The sequence below is a fragment of the Heterodontus francisci genome, chromosome 4 (assembly GCF_036365525.1).
Source record: "Heterodontus francisci isolate sHetFra1 chromosome 4, sHetFra1.hap1, whole genome shotgun sequence".
In the NCBI taxonomy this organism is placed as follows: domain Eukaryota; kingdom Metazoa; phylum Chordata; class Chondrichthyes; order Heterodontiformes; family Heterodontidae; genus Heterodontus; species Heterodontus francisci.
In genome coordinates this window covers 175,996,027-176,014,713 of record NC_090374.1, presented here as the reverse complement: position 1 = coordinate 176,014,713, position 18,687 = coordinate 175,996,027, and the positions used below count along the sequence as shown (strand labels likewise).

The following is an 18,687-nucleotide window of genomic DNA, read 5'->3' as shown; positions in this document are numbered from 1 at the left end:
TCCTTGGGGGAAAACACAAGAGTAACAGTGCGGGAGCAGGAAGAGAAGCCATTGCAGGTGTTATTCTGGCTATGATTAGACAGACAAGAATGGAATAAGGCAAGTGCAGTCCCACTCTGAATGAGGGAGGCACGTTAAGAGGAGGTTGGTGTGGTCAACCGTGTCAACGGCTGCAGATAGGCAGGGAAGGGTGCGGAGGGATAGTTAACCTTTATTACAGTCACATGGGATGGATGCCATTTGTAACTTTGATGAGCTGTTTCAGTACTGTGGTAGGGCAGAAACCTGATTGGAGGGATTCAAACATGGAATTCCAGGAAAGATGGGGGCGGATTTGGAAGGCAGCAACATGTTCAAGAACATGAGGAAGAGGAGATAGTTAACAAGAATGTAGGGGACAAGTTTTTTTTTTGAGGATGGGGTCGTGATGGCAGATTCGAAGGAAGAGGGACAGTGCCAGATTCCAAGTTCAATAATGCATCACAATCCAGACCCCTTAAATGCTACAAGAGATTGTAACATAATACAAAACTCCCCCTGCAGTGAGTGAGTGCATAATATTTTCCTTCAACATGTACTAAATACAGATCACAGAATAACCTCCTTCTGTGCTGTAAACTTTCTATCTAAAGACTTGCTTCAGGCTTCTTGCACCTTTAGGTTAACAATGCTCGAAAATTTGTTTTAATGCCCACCATCCACATTAATGATTTAGACATGAATATAGGAGGTATAATCAGTACGTTCACAGATGACACGAACATTGGTGGTGTCCTAAATAGTGAGGAGGAAAGCCTTAGATTACAGGACGATATAGATGGGCGGAGCAATGGCAAATGGAATTTAATCTCGGAGAAGTGTGAGGTGATGCATTTTGGGAGGACTAACAAGGCAAGGGAATATACAATGGATGGTAGGACCCTAGGAAGTACTTGTCCATAGATCACTGAAGACAGCAGCACAGGTAGATAAGGTGGTTAGAAAGGTATATGGGATACTTGCCTTTATTAGCCAAGGCACAGAATATAAGAACAGGGAGGTTACGATGGAGCTGTATAAAACACTAGTTAGGCCACAGCTGGAGTACTGTGTACACTTCTGGGCACCACACTATAGGAAGGATATGATTGCACTGGAGAGGGTGCAGAGGAGATTCACCAGGATATTGCCCGGGCTGGTGCATTTCAGCTATGAAGAGAGACTGAAAAGGCTAGGGTTGTTTTCCTTAGAGCAGAGAAGGCTGAGGGGGGACCTGGTTGAGGTATACAAAATTATGAGGGACATTGATAGGTTAGACAGGAAGAAACTTTTTCCCTTAGTTGGGGGGGGGGGGGTCAATAACCAGGGGGCATAGATTTACGGTAAGGGGCAGGAGGTTTAGAGGGGATTTGAGAAAAACATTTCACCCAGAGGGTGGTTGGAATCTGGAACGCACTGCCTGAAGAGGTGGTAGAGGCAGGAACCATCACAACATTTAAGAAGTATTTAGACGAGCACTTGAAACGCCAAGCATACAAGGCTGGAAAATGGGATTAGAATAGTTAGGTTCTTAATGGTCGGCACAGACACGATGGGCTGAAGGGCCTGTTTCTGTGCTGTATATCTCTGTGACTATCATTGGCTATGACACTGGGAAAGCTATCTGCTCATCAAATATTGCCCTGGGATCTTCTACATCCACCTGAGGAGGGAGATAGGGGTATTGGTTAAATGTCTCCTCTGAAAGACAATACCATTGACAGTGCAACACTCCTTTCAGTTGTGTACTCACGTGCTTAAATCTCTGGAATGGGACTTGAACACGACATTCTGATTGAGTGCTACGACTGAGCCAAGCCCCCAGTATCTTTTCTTCAAAGTGTCAATATAAATGTAACGGGGGAGGGAAACCGTGCTAAGCAAATCAGATGCCTTTGCATCTTACTTTATAATGTAAAACGCATAGTAACATTTTTGCAATCATACAACAGAGAAAGGTATTAGGAGTTACAGAACTAAGTGGCTAGATGGAATTACTAAGCAGATTTAAACGAATGCTGGAATAAAAACAAAAATTGCTGGAAATACTCAGCAGGTCTGGCAGCATCTGTGGAGAGAGAAGCAAAGTTAACGTTTCAGATCAGTGACTTTTCATCAGAACTGGCAAAAGTTAGAAATGTAATAGGTTTTAAGCAAATAAAGTGGGGGTGGGGCAAAAGAGAACAAAAGGGAAGGTGTTGATAGGACAGAGGGTAACAGAATAACTGACAAGGAGGCCGTAGGGCAAAGCCAAAGAGTGTGTTAATGGTGTGGTGAAAGACAGTGTTACTGCAGAGGCGGTGTTAAATGACAGAATAATGAAAGCCCTAGCCAAAAGCACAAACATGAAAAAAAGCAGTCGGCAGGCACATGGTAAAATTTTTGTTGGTTATTCTCTGTGACCCTCTGTCCTATCAACACCTTTCCTTTTGTTCTCTTTTGCCCCACTTTATTTGCTTAAAACCTATTACATTTCTAACTTTAGGCAGTTCTGATGAAAGGTCACTGATCTGAAACATTAACTTTGCTTCTCTCTCCACAGATGCTGCCAGACCTGCTGAGTATTTCGAGCAATTTTTGTTTTTATTTCAGATTTCCAGCATCTGCAGTATTTTTCTTTTATTTAAATGAATGGTGGAACAGGTACAAGGGGCTGAATGCCTTATTTCTGTTTCTAGGACATTCAGTTGTATGTGTCAGCTCTTTAAAAGAGCTATTCAATTAGTCCTACTCCCCTGCACTTTCCCCAAATCCCTCCAAATTTCTCCTTTTCAATTATATAACCAATTCCTTTTGAAAAGGACTATTGAAACTCCTTCCACTGCCCTTTCAGGTGGTACATTCTTCTTTTCACCCACTTCACTCCGAACTGCAATTACTCAATAGATATTTGCTAATCAGCAGTTTTAATGGAAACTCTGATTTAGTACATCCACATTCCCCCTTACAGAACTTTTCTCTGGAGGCCAGACCAGTTCCAAGATGTCTGACCAGATACGATGCTGACATGGTAGCAAATAGCAAGAGTCTGCATTTTAGTTCACAGTTTTGAAAAAGCAAGTTAAAATAGCTGATTTTCATAAAAAGAGCAGACTAGCTTGATAGAATAAAAGTTATGTCACCTGACTATCCAAAGTGCAAAAGGAATGAACACAGTCTCAAGGCAGAGAGCTACATGGTATTGGAGAGTAGGTCTTTAATTTTGATGAATTACATCAATAGAATCAGACAGCAGAGGAGGTCATTCCGCCCATCATGCTTGTGCCTGCTCTCGGAAAGAACATTTAAACAGAAGGAACTGGTGTAGGCTGTATGGCCCTTTGAGCTGATGATATGGCTGATCTTTTACCTCAACTCCACCTTCCCACACTATCCCCTTAGTATCCAAACATCCATCGACCTCTGTCTTGAATATACTCAAATGACTGAGCATCCACAGTGCTTTGGCGTAGAGAACTCAAAGATGTACAATCCTCAATCGTGCTTTTGTTACTTCTACTTGACTATTCCAAATGCAGTCTTGGCTGGTCTCACATATTCTACCTTCCGTAAACCTGAGGTCATCCAAGATTCTGCTGCCCATGTCAAATTGCACCAAATTCCATTCACCCACCACCACTGTGCTCTGCGATCTTCACCGACTCCTCATTAAGAAACACCTTGATTTTAAAATTATCATCCTTGTTTACAAATCCCTCTATGGCCTTGCCCCTCCTATCTCTGTAATCCTCTCCGAGATATCTGTGCTCATCCAATTCAGGCCTATTGAGCATCCCCAATTTTAATCACTCCATCACTGGTGGCAGTGCCTTCAGCTCCCCAAGCCCCAAACTCTGGAATGCCCTCCCTACACTTCTCTACCTTGTTTTTCTCCTTGAAGACGCTCCTTAAAACCTACCACTTTGACCAAGTTTTTGATCATCTGACTGAATATCTAATATGGCTTAAAAACAAAAAGTGCTGGAAATACTCAGCAGGTCTGGCAGCATCAGAACTGGATGGAAAGGTCACTGACCTGAAACGTTAACTCTGCTTCTCTCCACAAATGCTGCCAGACCTGCTGAGTATTTCCAGCACTTTTTGTTTTTATTTCAGATTTCCCACATTTGCAGTATTTGGCTTTTATCTAATGTGGCTTGGTTTTATAACACTCCTTTGAAGTGCTTTGGGATATTTAATGCATTAAAGGCACTATATAAACATAAGTTGCTGTTGTATCTCAGTCCTAAGAGGCCAACTCCTTATTCGGAGACTGTGACCCCATGTTCTGGATTCCCCAGCTAGGGAACATCCAGCATCTACCCTGTCGAGCCATCTTACAATGTTATATGTTTCAATATAATCTCTCATTCTTGTAAACTCCAGAGAATATAGACCCACTCTACTCAACCTATCACCCCAGGAATCAATCCAGCGAAGCTTCATTGCATCCCCTCTAAGAAAATTCTTCTTCTTCTTCTTCTTTGGCCTCCTTGTCTCGAGAGACAACGGGCAAGCGCCTGGAGTGGCTATAAAGGCCAATTCTAGAGTGACAGGCTCTTCCACAGGTGCTGCAGAAAAATTTGTTTGTCGGGGCTGTTACACAGTTGGCTCTCCCCTTGCGCTTGTCTTTTCTCCTGCCAACTGCTAAGTCTCTTCGACTCGCCACACTTTAGCCCCGCCTTTATGGCTGCCCACCAGCTCTGGCGATCGCTGGCAACTGACTCCCACGACTTGTGATCAATGTCACAGGACTTAATGTCGCATTTGCAGACGTCTTTAAAGAGGAGACATGGACGGCCGGTGGGTCTGATACCAGTGGCTAGCTCACTGTACAATGTGTCTTTGGGGATCCTGCCATCTTCCATGCGGCTCACATGGCCAAGCCATCTCAAGCGCCGCTGACTCAGTAGTGTGTATAAGCTGGGGATGTTGGCCGCCTCGAGGACTTCTGTGTTGGAGATACGGTCCTGCCACCTGATGCCAAGTATTCTCCGGAGGCAGCGAAGTTGGAATGAATTGAGACGTCGCTCTTGGCTGACATACGTTGTCCAGGCCTCGCTGCCATAGAGCAAGGTACTGAGGACACAGGCTTGATACACTCGGACTTCTGTGTTCCGTGTCAGTGTGCCATTTTCCCACACTCTCTTGGCCAGTCTGGACATAGCAGTGGAAGCCTTTCCCATGCGCTTGTTGATTTCTGCATCGAGAGACAGGTTACTGGTGATAGTTGAGCTTAGGTAGGTGAACTCTTGAACCACTTCCAGAGCGTGGTCGCCAATATTGATGGATGGAGCATTTCTGACATCCTGCCCCATGATGTTCGTTTTCTTGAGGCTGATGGTTAGGCCAAATTCATTGCAGGCAGCCGCAAACCTGTCGATGAGACTGTGCAGACACTCTTCGGTGTGAGATGTTAAAGCAGCATCGTCAGCAAAGAGGAGTTCCCTGATGAGGACTTTCCGTACTTTGGTCTTGGCTCTTAGACGGGCAAGGTCAAACAACCTGCCCCCTGATCGTGTGGAGGAAAATTCCTTCTTCTGAAGACTTGAACGCATGTGAGAGCAGCAGGGAGAAGAAAATCCCAAACAGTGTGGGTGCGAGAACACAGCCCTGTTTCTTCATATAATTTATATCATTGCGGATGCATTAGAAAAAACTGGCGAATTTTTTGGAATTTAAGTAGGTGGGGAATGCAAACAAAATGGAGGAAACTTGCAACACCCCACACACATCTGGACAGGCAGACGGGAACGTTCTCTGACCAGTGACTGGACATACACACGTGGGATAGATGACCAACAAGGCAGAGTCATGTGGGTTAGCAGCCGGAAGTGACCTTCCCCGGATAGGGGAAGCGGGACACGATGATCCCGCGCCCTCGTGTTTTAATTAATTAAACGGAATATATATATATAAAAACCCAAAACGTACAAAGCGTGACTTGAATCCAACATCCAACCCCGAAACAGAAACAAAGGAAGAACGTGAAGAGGTGTTTATATCGATTTTTTAAAAAATGAGAGCCGGCGACGCGTAACCGGCAAACCGCAACGCGATTATTGTGTCCCCAAGCGAATTTTTTAAAAAACTAACAATTCCGATCAAAAACTATAATTTATTTTTAAAAACCTTTGAGTGTGTAAACTCCCCTCCCCCACACACAGAAAAATGTAAGGAGCTAGAATTGTCTGGACCGAAATAAAGCTTGTTAATAATCCATCAAAAGTGGTTAGAAAATCTAATTCAATCCCAATAGATAAACGACAAAGTCTCAGAATTGTTAGGCTAGTAGTTACCCCCCACCCCAAAGAACTGTGACTTACCCGAAGCCGCTCGTCGGTAAGCTCTGGAGATGCCGGGACGCTTCTAGAAATTTCTGCGCTTGCCGGCTCATCCGGGTCTCAAAGCGGCGGGCTAGTGATGTCACCAGCAGGAAGTTCAGTGCCGCCAGCCCGACTGAGCAGGCGCGGAGGCCTGGCACTCAGATACAGTGGAAACACCCCCAGTGCACGCAACTCAGTACTGCAGGTGCCAGAGGTCTGAGAAGGATGGAACGTTCTGGAAAATGGAGCGGCAGTGTTTTGCTTTCCAGTGAGCTGTTCCGTTTAGGGCCGCTTCGCTGTCATCTGGGTGGCACTCCATGCTTTTGAATCAGGAAGTTTGTGGGTTCAAGCCCCCCACTCCAGAGATTTGTGTGAAGAAATCCAAGCTGACACTTTCTGTGCAGTACTGAGAGTGTGCTTCACTGTTGATTTCACTGGTGATCTGGCCAGTATTTATCTCTCAAGCAAAATCACTAAAAACAGATTATCTGGCCATTATCACATTCCTGTTTGTGGGAATCTTGCTGTTTGTAAATCAGCTGCCACATTTCCGACATTACAACAGTGGCTGCACTTCAAAACCCACTGCATTGGCTGTAAAGTGCTTTGACACATCCCGGGGTAGAGAAAGGGCTATATCGATGAAAACTATTTCTCTTCCAATTAGATTTTTGTCTCTTTCCACTCAGAGGGTGGTAAATCTTTGGAATTCTCTACCCCAGGGGGCTGTGGAAGCTCAATCATTGAGCAAATTCAAGGCTAAAATCGATAAGACATCTGGATACTCATGACATCGAGCGATATGGGGAAAGTGTGGGAAAGTGGCGTTGAGTAAGATGATCAGCCATGATCTAATTGAATGGTGCAGCAGGCTCAACAGGCTGAATGGCCTACTCCTGTTCCTATGTTGTACTCAACGATGGGCTGGATTTTTCCTCCAGGTGGGTGGTAACAGTTCAGGACTGTTACCAAGTCCCAAACCCACCCTTAAAAGGGGGGGTGGAGAGAAACAGTCACTTTTCAGGACAATTAAGAATGCCAGGCAGGCTCTTGAAGCTGGAAGGCCAATCAGAGGCCTTGCAGCTTGAGAGGAGCACCAGGCTGTAATGGAAAGTAAGCTAGAGAAAGGGTGCTTCAAAATGGAGGCCAGCTTTCTCCAACTTCTTTTAAAATATTCAAAAAATAATAGATTCAGCAGCCAGGCCACGGGGTGGGGGTGGGGGTGGGGGTGGGGGTGGGTGAACCCCTCTACAGGGTGGCCTGTGGCTGTTCCTGCACCAAGACAGGCAGGGCCTCTAGTCTGCCTGGTGTGCTGGCCCCCATCCAGCTACCGGGTGCCCGCCTCTAGGCACCTGAATTGGCCCCGCTGGTGTGGAAAACTGGAGGCCGACTAGAGAATTCCAGTCGTCCTCCTTTAATTTGCCTGAATTATGAGCCTAATGGGCATGCAGGCGCGTAGTCCTGCTTGCCTCAATCCCACCTCTGCAAATTTGGTTTGGAGGCAGGATGGAGCCGGGGAACTGGCATGCCACTTAAAATCCAGCCTCATGCATCTGCTAAAACTTTCACAGCCACATCTTTCTCCATGGCAGTTAACTGGCTTGATTTCTGAAGAAATGTCACTGCTGTTTCTCTGGCCACAGATGTTGCCTGACCCACAGAGCGTTTCCAGCATCTTTGTTTTTCTTACTGATTAAAGTAGGTGCAGGCTGTATCGATAAGCACCAGGTAAAAATAATGCATGAAACAAAACAAATGCTGGAACCACTTAACGCATAGTGTACACCATCCATGGAGAGCAACAGGGCTAACATTTGAGTAAACTGTCTTTCCTCAGAGCAAACATTTTCATCTCATGAAAGGTAATGTAGCGGAAATGGCAACACTGCTTGCCCTTCTCCACAGATGCTGTACCTGGCATGCTGAGTGTTTCCTGCATTTTCTGTTTTTGATTTTGATTTCCAGCATCTGCAGTATTTTGCTATGGTGAAACAAAACAATAGCTTGTAAAGCTCCAAAAGCACAATGTGTTTTGTGAACAAAACCTTTGCCTTTTTACCGTGTCTGTATTGTCATCAATAAATGACAACATTACTTGAACAAAAAGGACTGTTACGGAACAGATAAGCTGCATTTGTTTATTCAATCACAGGATGTGGACGTCGTGGCAAGGCCAGCGTTTAATGCCTATCCCTTGAGAAGATGGCGGTGAGCCGCCTTCTTAAAGCGCTGCAGTCCGTGTGGTGTAGGTACATTCAGAGTGCTGTTAAGGGAGTTCCAGAATTTTGACCCAATGACAGTGAAGGAACAGCGATGAATTTCCAAATCAGGTAGGAAGGGAATTTGTAGGTGGCATTTTTTCCCCATACGCCTGCTGCACTTGTCTTTCTAAGTGGTAGAGGTTAGGGGGTGCTGTCAATGAAGGCTTAGCAAGTTGCTGCAGTGCATCTTACACTGGAACCAGTCTGTGCCAGTGGTGGAGGGGGTGAATGTTTAAGGTGGTGAATGGGGTGCTGATCAAGCAGGCTGCTTTGTCCCAGATGGTGCTTTTTGAGTGTTGTTTCAGTTCCACCCAGCTGGACAAGGTTGGCAAGGTCACCCATGGTAAAAACTGCAGACCAGTCGAGAAGGATGTCATTGATATATGTAGCCAACCTTCTAAGGCACCACGACCTTTGCAGTCAGCACTAAGTATGCTAAAAGTGCACATAACCTGCTCTGCTTCTGATTGTATATAAATTGCATGGAATACACAGTGTACATTATTGCATACAACATCTATTGTCTTGATGCCAAAACAGAATACACTCTTTCATACAAAAGCAAAATACTGCAGAAGCTGTAAATCTGAAATAAAAACAGTAAATGTGGGAAATACTCAGCAGGTCAGGTAGCATCTGTGGAGAGAGAAAAAGAGTTAACGTTTCAGGTCGATAATCATTCATCAGAACTGAGAAAAGTTAGAAAATTCATAGGTTTTAAGCAACTGAAAGGGGGGAGGGTGGTAAAAGAACAAAAAGGTTTGTGATAGGGTGGAAAACAGGAGAGATTAAATAACAAAAGAATTGGTGGTGGAGGCCAAAGGGAGTGGTAATGGGACAAGTAAAGAAACAAAAGGTATGGCTAGAGGAGGTATGAATGGCAGAATAATGAACAACTGCCATCCGAAAGCAAAACCAAGGGAAAAATAAGACTAAAACCGAAACCTGCAAACAAAAAGGAAACAAATTGGGAGTAGTGATTACAGTCTGAAATTGCTGAACTCAATAATCAGCCCCGAAGTCTGCAAAGTACCTAATTGAAAAATGGGGTGCTGTTCCTCAAGCTTGCGTTAAGCTTCACTGGAACACTAGCAGATCAAGGACAGAAAAGCCAGAATTGCAGCAAGGTGGAGAGTTAAAATTTAAGGCGCCTGGAAGCTTGGGGTTATGCTTGCAGACTAAACGGGAATGTTCTGCAAAGTGGTCACCCAATTTGTATTTGGTTTCCCCAGTGTAAGGGAAACTGCATTGTGAGCAGTGAATACAGTATACTAAATTGAAAGTACACATAAATCACTGTTTCACCTGGAAGGAATGTGATGGTGAGGAGAGAGGAGGTAAAAGGGCAGTTGTTGCCTTTTTACATGGAAAGGTGTCGTGGGAAGGGGAGGGGGTGTTGGGGGTGGTTGAGGAGTGGACCAGAGTGTCGCAGAAGGATTGATCCCTTTGGAGTGCTGAAAGAGGAGGGGAGGGGAAGATGTGTTTGGTGGTGGTATCATGCTGGAGGTGGTGGAAATGGGGGGAGGATGATCCATTGCATATGGAGGCTGGTGGGGTAGAAGATGAGGACAAGGGGAACCCTATCATGGTTCTGAGAGGGAGGGAAAGGGGTGAGAGCAGAAGTGTGGGAAATGGGATGAACACGGTTGAGGGCCCGGTCAACCATGGTGTGGGAGAATCCTCGGTTGAGGAAAAAGGAAGACATATCAAAAGCACTGGTTATGAAAAGTTGCATCATCAGAACAGATGTAACATACAGAAAAAGTGGAACACTTTTTCAAACATATTTTCTCCTTTTTCCTGGAGCTTTCGCTTCATTCAAAATCCTTGTAATGGAAGCCACATGAACTGTTCCGATTGTCAGCCAACACTGATCCAAAAGTACAACTACTTGCATTTATATTGTGCTTTTAACATAGGAGCAACGATCTGTAAGTATATACATCACCTTTAATTTAATAAAATATCCCATTTACAGGAGCATTATAAAGCAAAATCCAACACAGAGCCACATAAGGAGATATTAGGGCTGATGAGACAGAGACGCTCATGAAGCCCCTTGGGATGGTTTGCTACATTAAGGATATTGTATAAATACAAGTTGTTGTTGTTGAATATCCCCTTATGCTAAGCACTTGGCCCAGCAGGGATGGGGAACCCAGTATAATTAAGGAACTAAAAGCAAAATACTGCGGATGCTGGAAATCTGAAATAAAAACAAGAAACGCTGGAAATACTCAGCAGGTCTAGCAGCATCTGCGGAGAGAGCAGCACTGCTTCTCTCTCCACAGATTCTGCCAGAACCGCTGAGTATTTCCAGCGTTTCTTGTTTTTATTTATAATTAAGGAACTCACAGCCTTGTGTTCAGCACAGCATAGTTACCAATGTGTAGTGTTGCTGAATCTTACTTCCAATTGATCTAATTTTCTCTTGTGCCAATTTTCACCTTTTCCCACTTCCTTTAATTCATTTCATGGGTTGTAAGGGTCGCTGGCAAGACGAGCCCATCCCTAATTGCCCTTGAGGGTGGTGGTGAGCTGCCTTCTTGAACCGCTGCAAATCCATCCTGAAGGTAATGTTAGAGGGCTGTAGTTCTAGTGTCAAATTTTGTTTTATAATGCTTCTGTGAAGTTTCCTGGGACATTTTATTACTATAAAGGTGTTATATAAATACAAGTTGTTGTTACACCCTTTATTTAAGACATCTAAAATGGCATACCATTAAAATACTGTAATAATGTAAAGAAAAGCAGATGGCATGAAGCTCCAATATGAAATACCTTAAAAACTTACAGAGACAATATGATTTAAACTGTAAGGGAGCATTTAATGGAATGAGAAACCTCTAGGCAGGTGCAACTTTTGTGTTAATGTGATATACCATCTTTGAGATTAAAAAGCACCCAAGGTGCTGCACAGATAAGCATAAGGAAAACAGACATCAAACCGGGGAGAAAGGAGACGTGACTGAAAAGTTGGCTCAAGGATGGGTCTTGAGCCTTTCTTTAAAAAAGGGAGTTGAAAGTAGCACAAGTCAAATTTCAGGCTGATATCAGGAAGTTCTATACAGAGAGTATGACCAACACATGTATTGGAATTCCATAAAGGGTAATAAGGCAAAGCCAGTAATCATTCAACTCTTTTAGTTAATTGGCAAGGATGATAAATCATCAAACAGGAACACATAAAACCATAAATACCCCTTTTTTGGAGGACACAAGCATACGTTTCAAACTAAGACAAAACTAACAAAAAGCAATCAAATTATAATTTTGTCCCTTTCATTCACAATGCACTCCATTCCCTCCAGTATCCACCAGTCACAGAAAACTTCAAGTCTACCAGCAGACGCCATGTGCTCCCTCTTCAGGGACACCTGGGCACGGACAAAAACCATGGGAGAGGCAGGCAACCAGAGTGAATGCCACCACTGACCACTCTCTGGCTGGACCTGTTAATGCCCAGGTGCAGAGCTACAAGGAAGGGCTTGAATCGTCCCTCTCAAATAATGGAAAAGGGACTGCAACCTCTCACACTCCGAACATGAAACACGAACTCATCCAGGCTGTAAAAATTAACGGCAGCCTGGGAGTCTGTGAATCGACTAAAACCCATATTCTTTGGGACTGTTCCGTGCCACAACCTATATAGCAGATCCCCAATGGAACACATTCAATAAGCAGTTGGATGGCAAGAAGTGGGGACCTGAATGATACAATAAAATTAGATGAAGCTTCTTCATCTTGTGAATTGAACCATGTTAATGAAAAATCATTTAAATGATAGCCAATTATTCCCTACTAAATAGAGAAAAAAAAACCTTGTGACCATAATTATTCTCAAGTTTTCTGAGTTCAGGTTTTGATAATTGGCTATTTCAGACAGCAGTACAATATACTGAAAAACATTAAAGGTTTTTGAAATAATTCTTCTTTGGCCTCCTTGTCTCGAGAGACAATGGGTAAGCGCCTGGAGGTGGTCAGTGGTTTGTGAAGCAGCGCCTGAGGTGGCTATAAAGGCCAATTCTAGAGTGACAGACTCATTGAAATAAATCCATAAATTAACCAATGTTTTGCGGGTACGACAGCATAGTGCAACATTACTGGACTAATAATCCAGAGGCCTGGACTAATAATTCAGAGATGGGAGCTCAAATCCCACCATGACAGTTTATGAACTGAATTCAGTTAATTAAATGAATATGGAATAAAAAACTACATCAGTAATGGTGACCATGTAACTATCGCATTGTTGTAGAAACCCATCTGGTTTACTAATTTCCTTTAGGAAAGGAATACTGCTGTTGTTACCTGGCTTATATGTGCCTCCAGACCTACATCAATATGGTTGACTCCAAAGTGCCCTCTGAATTGGCTTAAGAAAGCCAGTAAGCCTGTAACCTACTCAAGGGCAATTAGAGATGGCAATAATTGCTGGCCAGGCCAGTGACACTCACATCCTATGACGGAATAAGCTATAAAAAAACTACAATAATTGTCTCTGCAACTGCATGAGGAATTTGGGCGGGTTTGATGTATTTGGACACATCGGAAGGAATGTTGGTCAACAGTCCACCTATACTATGCCTGGTCTGGAGGTAGCTAATGTTGATACCAGGCATTCAAATCCCTTAAGCCTGATGAGACCAAAAAGAATATCAATTGCCTGAATATTCAAGAAGTGATAGGGTAGACATAGAAAATATGTTTCCACTTGCTGCATGAGATGGGTACGTACCTAGCAGGGGACAAACCATGATCAGTGGGCTTTGATCCTGCAGGTGCTGTTTTTGTGTTTTTATGGGGGCTTTTTTAGGGGGTTTCAGCACCATTTTCACGGCATTTCACCCTTTGGGTTTGGAGATCTACCGTGGTTGTTATTTTCCTGTTGGTTGGGGTTTTAGTACCTGTACCAGGAAAGCTTCAAGCAAAAAATGGCTGCACCTAACATCAGAGCTTCAGGCCAGGGGGTGCGTAACACTATTAGGGTGGAGGTGAAAGATAGCTAAGGAGGTGCACCCATCGACTGCGCCTTCTTCACTAAGAAAATCCTGATTGACTGCTGTGGATTCCAAGCTGCGGACGTCTTCTGCTTGCAGGACTTCCCCAGCAGTGGATATTTTGATGTGACTTTCAAGAATGTGGCAGGATGCATCAAGTTCCTGAAGGTGTTCAAGGAGAGAGAAACCGCTCGCCGCTGTCGATCCCTCACAGTGCAGCCACTCTTCACGCTGCCGTCTCAACGGAACCGGCTGGTGACCATCCACCTCTACAACCCCCATGTTCCTGTCGTGGATATACTCACGTTCCTCGCCAGGTATGTCAAGGTGGCCGGCAGCAACACTGATGTCAAGGACCCATTTGGGATTTGGACCAGCAAGGGGCGGGTCAGTCACCTTGAAGGTTGACGCCAGTGGAGCCTCCCTCCAGCTTCGATATCGGGGGAAGTCGAGGCTTCTTGGTCTACAAGGGGCAGCCCAGAGTTTGTCGGACCTATGGCAAATCTGGTCATGTGGCAGCCAGCTACAGCACAGTCTTCTGCAAGAACTGCAAACAGGAAGGCAACTACACACAAAGGAGTGTAAGCAGAATAAGTGCTGCAACCCGTGTGGTGGGGCAAGCCACCTCTACAAGACATGCCCCAAGCGCTGACTCAGTTACGCACAGGTGGCAAGGTCCAAGGAAAGGCTGGAGGAAGGAATGGTGAACGTGCCTCGTGCTGCGAAGGAGACCAGCAACACTCTCAGCAGCAAGGAAAATCCGTTTGAAAGGAGAGGAAAGGGGAGGCAGCTGCAACTAGTGACCCAACACCTACCCGTGCCCGTAAACTCCTCCTCAACACAGAGAATCTATGGAGAAGGATGCAACAGTGGGACAATCAGATCAGTGGCAAGTGGTCAAAAGGAAAACCACAAAGAAGAAGCCCAAAAAAAGGGAACAGGTCACCACCCAAACCAGTGGCAAGAGAAGGCTACTATCTGAGACGGACTATGGCAGCTGCTACCCATCGGACAAGGAAGAGCCAGAAAGACAGCACATCTAAAAGAAGCGGCAGAACGCAAAGGAGCTGGAAGAGAAAGCCCCCCCAGCTTCGTGACACTGGATGCAGCGATGGGCCTACCGCACCCCAACCCCAAAGCACTGAACCCAGCGAGATGCCCAGTGCACCTCAGCTCTGGGAGACTGAGAGCAGCAAAGCGTCCAGTGCACTCAAGCTCCGAGAAGCTGGGAGCGGAAACGTCCTTGAGGAGGAACAGAGGGGAAAGACACCACCAGCAGAGGACAGTCCAAACCTTGCTGGCTACAAGACTCCCCTGATGTCACCCCAGCGGAACAAACCCCCCATGAATGACCAGAAGGGTTTTCTGAGCCCAACGCATGTGCAACAACTTGTGCACACTATGGGTATGCAGGAACATACCCAAGGACTGGGACTACTAAGGACACCTGGTGTGGTTAGCAACATCCAGTTTTAAATGGGTATAAAGATTGCTTCCATTAATGTGCGTAGCGTTAAATCCACTACGTGATGTGTTTCGACCTTGGGTTACCTTGATAAGATCAAAGCCAACCTACTGTTCCTGCAGGAGTGTGGGATACCGCACCTCACCAATTACAGGCAATGGTCACGATGGTGGTCCCACGGGCCATCGATCTGGTCAGTGGGTAATGATTTCCGTTCCTCCGGTCTGGGTATTCTGCTCCGGAGAAACATCTCCAATGTTAAGGAGGTGGTGGGTGGTCGCCTCCTCGTATCAGACATCACGTACAACAATGCTCCGCTCTGATTTATCAACATGTACGCCCCGATCCAATATAGCGAGCAGCTGACCTTCCTCCAGCAGCTCCCACTGCTGCTGGCGACATCCAGACCGGTCATTCTAGGCAATGACTTCAACTGCATCATTGATGCAACTGGACGATCCGGCAGTGACGACAGCAAACTGGATGCTACATCGAGATTCCTAATGGAAACAGTAAAAGATGCCAAACTGCACAACATCTTCAGTAGCCCAGCGCAGCGTAGATACACCTGGTCAAGACAGGACGAGTCTGCCTGTTCCAGGATTGACGTCCTGTTAGTGTACCATGCTTTCACGGTCAGATCCACTGACGTCAAGCTGGTGTTCTTCTCTGACCACTGCCTCTTACTGGCCGACTGTCACTTACAGGACGACCAGCGGGTTGGCAGGGGGAACATGGAAGCTGAACGTAACATTGCTGATCCCAGAGAACATTGAGGAACTCAAAAGGGATTACAAAGGTTGGAGAACCGTGAAACCCCTCTTTGAGTCTCCGGTACACTGGTGGGAAGCGATCAAGGTGAATATCAAGAGGTTCTTTATCCTCAAACGTGTTCAGAAGGTGAGAGAGAGAGACAGAGGGAAATGTCCTGACTCCAGAAAAGAATGCAGAATCTGCTGCAGCTGCAGTCGATGTGGATCGAGGTCAAGGAGGATCTTCAAGAGGTGAAGAGCCAGCAGGCCTCGCTCTTTGCCACGGAAGCCTCCAAGATCATCTTCCAGTCCAGAGTCCGCTCCATTGAGCAGGATGAGAAGTGCTCGCGTTTCTTCTTCCAAACGGTACACAGAGAGAGCTCTGTGATCAACAGCCTGAAGGAAGAGGATGGCTCGGTGATGTCATCGCAGTCTGACATACCAAGGATTAACAAATCCTTTTATACTGGGCTGTACGACGTGAAGCCCACAAACAGCATGGCCTCCCAGTCATTCTTGTCATCTATCACGAAGGTCTTAGATGACAGTACGCGGGAGAGTCTGGACAAACTGCTAACTCTCTCTGGAAGAGCTGACAAAGGCCATCAGGTCCTTCGAGACAAGTAAAACTCCCAGAAGCAACAACTTACCGGTTGAGTTGTATTCTATTCTGTGGGACTATTTTGGTGCAGACTTGCTGGAGGTATACAAGAGTATGCTTCTGTCCGGCAGCATGTCAGAATCCATGAGGAAAGGCATCATCACCCTCATCTACAAGTGGAAGGGGGAGAGGGCGGAAATCAGAAATTGGCGGCCCATCTCACTACTTAATGTAGACTACAAGATTCTGTCCAAAGTCATCGCCAGTCTGGTCAAGTCTGCTCTGGAGTTGGTAATTCACCCTGATCAGAGCTGTACTGTACCCGGCAGGAAGATCTCTGATAGCCTCACGCTACTCGGGAATATGATTGCCTATGTATGGGACAGTGGGGTGCACACCTGCATCATCAGCTTGGACCAGGAGAAGGCTTTTGACAGGATATTGCACACATACATGATGGATGTGCTCTCCAAAATGGGGTTTGGGGAGGGAATCCATAATTGGATCCAACTGCTCTACACAAACATCAGTAGCACAGTCTCAATCAATGGGTGGGAATCAGAAAGTTTCAAATCTGGAGTCTGACAGGGCTGTCCTCTCTCTCCCCTGTCTTGTTTGTTTGCTGTATTGAACCTTTTGCTGAGTCCATTAGGAAGGATGCGGGCAAAAGAGGGGTGACAATCCCAGGCAGCGGAGGCACTCAGATAAAAGCCTCCCTGTACATGGACGACATTGCCGTCTTCTGCTCGGATCCGCCGTCCGTTCGCAGGCTGATCCCCTTTCACCGTCACGTCAGACTACCTGAAGGTGCTGGGGATATGGTTCAGAGGGGCTGGGGCGTGCACCAAAACCTGGAAGGAGCGAGTAGCCATGGTAAACCATAAGCATGTGGGAGCATCATTTTCTCTCCATTGTGGGTAAGAATCTGGTCATCAGGTGCGAGGCACTCACATTGTTACTGTATGTGGCGCAGGTCTGGTGCATACCCCACTCCTGCACCATGGCGGCCACCCGAGCCATCTTCCGCTTTATCTGAAGATCCAAATTGGCCTGTGTCTGGAGGGACACAATGTTCAAACCTCTGGATAAAGGGGGGAAAAACACATCCAACATCACCCTCATCCTGATGGCCATCTTTGTGTTTGGCTGCATCAAGCTGTGCGTAGAACCCCAGTATGAAAACACCAAGTGTCACTACGTGCTGTGGTTCTATCTGTCCCCAGCATTGTGAAGGATGAGTCTGGCCATATTACCATGGAACGCTCCATCCAATTGGACCATGCCTTACCACCTATCCTTCGTGGAAAAGTATGTGCAGCAAAACACCTTTGACCACTAATCCATCAGGCAGTGGTCTGCACGGAATGTCCTCAAGGCCCCACGGAAAAAGGAAATGGTGGATCCTGTTGGATGGTTCCCGAGCAGACTGCCAAAATCATTTGGCAAAATGCCTCATCATCAGAACTTTCAAACAAGCACCAAAACATAGCTTGACTGGTGGCGAGAAGGGTCCTCCCCGTCAGATCCTTCCTGCACACTCGGAATCTCACCACCTCGGCACGCTGCCCTCGAGGGGCATTTACTGGAATTATACCAGAGAAAACGAACTGCAATTATATGGAGAGACTGGAGAAGCTGGAGTTGTTCTCCTTAGAGTGGAGAAGTTTAAGAGGGAATTTGGTAGAGATACTCAAAACCTTTAACAGTTTCAAAAAAGTAAATAAGGAGAAATTAGTGTCTGAAGGGTAGGTAAGCAGTGGCCACAGTTCTAAGGTGGTTCACAAAAGAACCAGAGGCAACATGAAGAGAATTCTTTTACTCAGTGAGTGATGATCTGGAATGTGCTGCTTGAAAAGGCTGGAGGATGCAGATTCAATAGTAACTTCCGAAAGGGAATTGGATAAATACTTGGAAAGGAAGAATTTGCAGGTCAATGGGGGAAAGGGTAGAGAAAGTGGAACTAATTGGATAGCTCTATCAAAGAGCCAGCATAAGAACGATGGGCTAAATAGCCTGCTTCTGTGCCGTACCATTCTAGTAAATAGACAAGCAACCATGATTACAGCTATGCCAACAAATGATGTCCCTCCAGAGGCGCACCGCTGCATTGTGTCCTTTTTATGTTTACACACAGCCTATGTAAGGAGGGGATGGGGTGGTTTGGTACAGAATTTCGACAAGCTCATTTCGACTGCAGTTATCTATCCTTATTCTAGGCCGGTCGTCTCTGACCGGCAAAAGATGACTTACCGTTACCGGCGGCTCAAGCAGCTTCCGGGAAAGTC

At 45.8% G+C, this 18,687-nt stretch overlaps 1 protein-coding gene across 2 annotated transcripts in view; it reads right to left on the bottom strand.

Moving 5' to 3' along the window:
* Window positions 1–18,676, bottom strand: part of LOC137369422 (dnaJ homolog subfamily A member 1-like) — a 35,351-nt gene extending 16,675 nt beyond the window's left edge. The window contains exon 1 of one of the 2 annotated variants that reach the window (XM_068030617.1): window positions 18,653–18,676. The gene's annotated coding sequence lies outside the window, so the exon portion shown is untranslated. Of the gene's footprint in view, window positions 1–6,323; window positions 6,428–18,652 lie in introns of those variants that run through there. The other variant, XM_068030616.1, reaches the window with a different exon arrangement.
* Window positions 18,677–18,687: the final 11 nt, after the last annotated feature.